Source organism: Corvus kubaryi, unplaced genomic scaffold (genome assembly GCF_017639235.1).
Source record: "Corvus kubaryi isolate FWS band 111438036 unplaced genomic scaffold, C.kubaryi_AGA036_p1.0 37193, whole genome shotgun sequence".
Taxonomy (NCBI): Eukaryota; Metazoa; Chordata; class Aves; order Passeriformes; family Corvidae; genus Corvus; species Corvus kubaryi.
In genome coordinates this window covers 1179430-1185341 of record NW_024581055.1, presented here as the reverse complement: position 1 = coordinate 1185341, position 5912 = coordinate 1179430, and the positions used below count along the sequence as shown (strand labels likewise).

Below are 5912 nucleotides of genomic sequence, written 5' to 3'. Positions count from 1 at the left end.
AGACCTTGATGCCAAACTTAAAGGAATAATGAAAAATAAAAATTAAAATTAAAAATTAAAAATAAAAATAAAAATAAAAATAAAAATAAAAATAAAAATAAAAATAAAATATGAATATAAATAAAAATAATATAAAAATAAAAATAAAAATAAAAATAATTTTAAAATAAAAATAAAAATAAAATATAAATAAAATATAAATAAAATATAAATAAAAATAAAATACAAATACAAATACAAATAATAAAAATAAAAATAAAATAAAAAATAAAAATTTTTTTTTTTTTTTTTACAGTGTTCCAAGAAGTCATTGGAAACCAACCTTTATTGGGAATCATCCTGGATTTTAAGCACGTTCCAGTTTTGACTGGAAGAATCCCAAGTCCTTTTTCCTGAACAAATCCTTTTTTGCAATTTTTCCATCTTGCCAAACCCCGTCATGTTTTGGGATCCTCCCTGAGCATTCCCACTTTTCAAGACCTTGGATGCACATGGGGATTTATGGAAGTGCCGTTCCCCCAGTCCCACACCAAGAGCAGAGAAGGTGTTGGAGGGAGGATGAAGGGACAAGGCAGGATGGAGCTAAATCCAAAAGAAGGAAAAACTTCCAGCCACCACCGGAATTCAAATGGGATTGAGGGAAAGAGGGATTTTCAGCATTCCTTCGGCAGCATTCCGACTGCTTCACGTTGGATTTTTTTTGCCTGAAACTCAAGCCCCCGTTCCCCACATCCCGCAGATGTTTTTGTCAAGGAAAATGACTCACAATGCACCAAAGTTGTTTTTCCTTAGGATCCGGCGGCGTCCCGCCGGCAGATAGGAGCTGGCAAAGGGAATGCGCGCAATAACAAACAACAAGAATTGTTTTGGATCGGATGGATCCCTCGGGATTGGTCTCGTGTCTTCTTTCCCTTCGGCTTTTCCTTGCCAGACACTCCCTCAAATAACTCTCGCTGCCCTTCGAGCCTTGCTGGTTCCCGTCAATTTACCGCAGCTTTTCCAAGGGGATTTTCCTCTCGGGATTCTGCCTCGGGAGCGCTGTGGTTGTTCCCAGAGAAGGCAGATTTCCTACAAAATCCAAATGAAATTCCCACTCCTCAAGGGCCTTCTCTGGGAGCCTGTGGCAGGGCCTCCCCGCCCTCCCAGGGAAGGATTCCTTCCCAGTATCCCATCTAACCCTACTCCCTTTCCATTTGAAGCCATTCCCTGCGTCCTGTCCCTCCCTCCCTTGGAATTTGTCTCTCCATCTTTCCTGCAGCTCCTTCAGACCCTGGAAGGCCACAGTGAGGTCACCCCAGAGCTTCTCTTCTCCAGGCTGAACATTCCCAACTCTCCCAGCCTTTCCTCGTAGGAGAGGTTCTCCATCCCTTTTGTATCCTTCCCAAACTCGTAGGAGCTGGGAATGAGCAGCCTTTTAAAAGAGAGTTCCAGGTTCAACAGAGCCTTTCCAAATCACAATTCCAGGCTCCTCCTTTCCCACGGTGCTTTCGCTGCTTTGCCATCTCCCGAATGGGATAGAATATATCCAAGGAATATTGCACGGGCTCCTTGGATGCCAGAACTCAGGGCTAGACTCCGGATGGACTCATGGAATGGCCTGGTTGGCTCCCATCCTGCTGCATCCACGGCCTCAATTTACCCCTGGCTGCAGCCCCTTATCCCTCCCACACAAACCAGCTCGGAACGTGCTTTGTGATCCACCTGCCGCTCCAGGGAAACCATTCCCCATCCCTGCATCCAGCATCCTCCAGGAAGCCCGCGCAGTGCCGCATGTGGAACGCAGCTGTTTGTCAGCGCTTTGGCACCCATCAATCCTTCCCTTCTCCAAGGGCTGTTGATTCCAAACAGACATGGCTCGGATTAAATTTCGTTCCCTTGCTCAAAGTTTGGCTGCTCGGATGTTCCCTCTTTTCCAGGAGCAGATGAAGGCACTTCAGCGGAGCTGATATTACTTGTTAATCCTTGCGGCATTCCGTGGGGCAAAGAGAAATGGAAAATGTTTTCCAAAGGTTTTGTTCTTCGAGAGAGAACTGCAGAGGTTTGGAGCTGCTGCTTCCTCAGCCGGCCACAAACTGAGATCCGTGTTTCTCAGGAGGAAAATTATCCACGGTTTATGTCCAGCCTGGCCTTGGACACTTCCCGGGATCCAGGGGCAGCCACAGCTTCTCTGGGAATTCCATCCCAGCCCCTCCCCACCTTCATCTTAAACTTGTCTTCCTTTTATCCAGCCTGAATCTTCCCTTACTTAGTTTAAAACCATTCTTCCCAGTCCTGGCCTCAGTGGATCACAGCATGGATCACTCCAGCCCCACTTCCATGACCCAACCATGTGGAAAACAATTTCTTGGATGACTCAGTTCCGTAAATCTGAGCCTTCCCCTCATCTCACGTTAAGACTGAGCCTTTCCCCCATCGTTCCCCTTAACTTTCCCTGGATAAAAGGCTGCACAGCCTCTCCCTGAGCGTGGCCCTAAATCCCGGCTGGAGAACGCAGCAGAAAACTGAGGAATGAACAGAAAACAGCGGGAAAAGCTGAAGTGGCCAAATGTCCCTTTTGTCCCTCCCACAGCACAGAGCCCTCCAGCCCTGCTGGCCCAACGTGGCTCCGGTGGCTATTTTGAAGGATGCTCCCCTGTCACCTGATCCCCTCCCGGGATTGGTGGCACCTCGTCCCATCCACGTGCAGAGAGATTCCCTGGAGCTCTGCCCTGCCGAGGGAGGAGGCTGGAACAGGGCACGAGCAGATGCTGCTCCTCCTGTGAGCGTGAAATTCAATCACAGGGAAACCGGGGGAGACCTCCATGGAATGTCATTCCCACTGCTCTGGCTGCCCAGCACCATCAAACCCTCCTCGGAATTCACTCCTCCTGCAGCCCTTCCCTTCTGGTTTAGTCATTCCGGAACAAAATGGCTCCAGAATCCACATGAGGCCCAAATTAGTGATGAATTTTATTTCACATGAGAGCGGGGCCCTTCTATATCCAGGTTGGAAGGGCTTGGAGCATCATGGGATAGTGGAAGGTGTTGCTTCCCATGGCAGGAGTTGGAATGGGATGATCCTTAAAGTCCCTTCTAACCCAAACCATTCTGGGATTCTCTGATTGGAGGAGCTAAACCAAGCTTAAGGGTAAGGATATCAGCAGTGGAATTGCCTCTCCAGAACTCCTGGAAGCACAGACGGGAGCGGACCAGGATTGTGCTCCTGAAAATCACAAGCCTAAGGAGGTTTTTGAAGCCACCCAGCGTGAGATTTTCCCGAAGGATTTCCAGAGAAACTCTCTCCCATCTTTCTGTCTCCTTAACGATCTGGAGGAGCCCACAGAGCCACTTCCTCATGAACCCAGAGGAATAATTCACCCACATCCATCCAAGTGTTCCCAGAAGGATTTTTTTGAGGTTCCGAGTCCGAGAGACAGGAAAAGACACGGGAGAAAGATTCCATGAGAATCAATAAAGGTTTCTTTTTATTGGAATTCCCTTTTACATACACCTGTGGTTTGCCTTTTCCCGCTCGTTACTTTGGTCCATGCAGAAAGCAGAAGTGGAGGAATGTAAACCAAATTCCTGCCTGGAGACACACACCCAGCAATGCCCCTGGAATCACACTTTTATCCCGTAGTTTTTCGGGGTTTGTCCCTCTTCTGGAGGGGAACAAGGTCTTAAATCCCACTTCGGTGGTGGAGAGGGAAAAACACCGCCCTGCTCCTCTCCCTCCTGCTCCGAGTGGAGCCAATATCCTGGAAAAAGCCCTTTTTCCAAAGCCCAGACCCCATGATTTGCGGTGACCACCGGGGCTGGGTCACCCTGAAGCTGCTGAGATAAAGCAAAGAGGTTTAACAGCAGCTTTGTCTCCTCATGGATCCCGACGGGAAGAGATCGGCAAAGGATTTGGGATATGGGATGGGTTTGGTGCTTGGCTGTGCCTGTCCTTCCTCTCCTCCCCCCACCAGCTCATCCAACCTGACCTTCCAAATATCCCACCTTGAACAACAAATGGCTCCTTGTCCAAGACCAGGTTGGACAGGGCTTGGAGAACCTGGGATAGTGGAAGATTCCCTGCCCATGGAACCAGAACTGGATGGTTTTAAAGCTCCTTTCCAACCTAAACCATCCCAGAATTCCCTGACTCCTCCTTTCCTGCAGCTCTCATGGAAGGATTAATTTAGACAGAGAACGAGGTAAAAGCTTGGCCTGGCAAGAGGAGCTCAGGTCTATATTTAGGCTGGCTCATGTCTCATAAAGCTCTGCTTTAAATCAATGCTGCTTGTCATGGTTTTGTCTCCTCTTCAGGCACCTGAGCCTGCCTGCTTGGGCCACCCTTCAGTTAAGCTGAGCTTAAGCTGCCTTTCCAGTGGATTTTGTATCCCTGTTTCAGGGGATGCAACTCCAGGCATTTTGGAATCCTGGTGCACACTGATCCCTCCGTGCCAAACCTTTTAATTCCAGGTATTTCCAGCCAAGTGTCTCCAACATCCAAAATCCTCACATGGGGAAGATGATACCAAGAGAAAATGGAGAATTTTAGGAGAGGGAGCTGCCCCTCAGACCTTCTCCTACCTCTGGATGTCAGTGGTCCTGCTGGATTCCGGATCTAAAGGATAGGCACACCCTGAAATCCCAGTGCCAAGTAAGGTTTTGGGAACAGGGAATTCATTGGAATCATTCCCCTTTTCCTCTTCAGAATTTATGGGTGAAACTCACTCCATGGACATCAACAGACACTTTGGTGGTGATTTTCCTGGGATCAGGATTTCATCCCAAACTGTGCCCGCACCGCTGGTTTTGTGCACCCTGTCATTAGCCCGGAATCATCAACCCTCAGTCTGAGGAAATAATTAAATTCCATCGAATTCCTTCATTAATGTGCCAGGAAAACCATTGCTCCAGTTGAAGGGAGAAGTTACTCTGTGGGACCCAGGAGAAACGGGTCAGAATTCCGTGTTCTCAAGCTGAGTTTGTTCTAATTTACCCCTTTTTCCAGTGAAAAAAGAGGGAAAAGTGGCAATGAGGATGAAAAGGAAGAGGAAGTTGTACTGATTTTGTCACGCATCCCCATTTGCTCTCTTTAGACTCACCCAATTAGGAGACTCCCCCTAATTAGGCACTAATTTGCTTCTGTCAGATCTGTGCTGGCCGGGGGTTCTGCCTGGAAAAAAGCTGGATTTATAGAAGTTCCTAATTAATTACTCCTGATTATCTGGGTGAGTTTTCCAGACCTTTTCCTTTCATTCCTGGCCTCTGCCAATCCCTCAGCTGATTTCCAGCCCGGGAAAGTGCCTGGAAATGCCTCCCTGGGGGCAGATTTTGTCATGTGCCACAGGTGCAAAGGCAGCTCAAAGGACAAGTGTTTCCAAAAAGAAACTTGGGATCAGGGAATGGCTGGGATTGGAAAAGCCCAACTGGATCATCGACTCCAACCAGAAAGCACCGACCCAGAGCTGGATGCAGAAACCACTTGAGCAGATGAGAAGGCGAAGCTCAAATGAAACAAGACTATTTCATGAAGTATCAGCTCTAATCCCAAACCCCTGGACACGGTGGAAAGAATCCTGGGAACTCTGGAACACTGAGTCCAGACCCTTGAGGAAAATCTGAGTTCATCTGGGGGATAAAATGCTGTGCCAAGTCTGGAAATCCTCCCCTGCTCCGTGGGAAAGATTTCAGAGGAACCTGAGTTAGTATTTCTTTCAATGCTCCCCCAGGATCGTCTTTCCCCCACTTGACTCCCAGATCCTGGCAAAATGTTGATATTACCGAGAACTCGGTGTGCCCTGGGGCTGCTGGAAACCTGGAAAACAGTGGGAAAACTTGGAGGATCTGAGTTCACATGGAAGGAGAAGGAGGAGGAGGAGAAGGAGAAGGAGGAGGAGAAGGAGAAGGAGAAGGAGAAGGAGAAGGAGAAGGAGAAGGAG

At 48.1% G+C, this 5912-nt stretch overlaps 1 protein-coding gene across 18 annotated transcripts in view; it reads right to left on the bottom strand.

Moving 5' to 3' along the window:
* Window positions 1–3436: 3436 nt before the first annotated feature.
* Window positions 3437–5912, bottom strand: part of PTH1R (parathyroid hormone 1 receptor) — a 40118-nt gene continuing 37642 nt past the window's right edge. For all 18 annotated transcript variants that reach the window (XM_042022316.1, XM_042022320.1, XM_042022327.1 and 15 more), the window contains one exon: window positions 3437–5912. This exon is cut by the window's right edge. The gene's annotated coding sequence lies outside the window, so the exon portion shown is untranslated.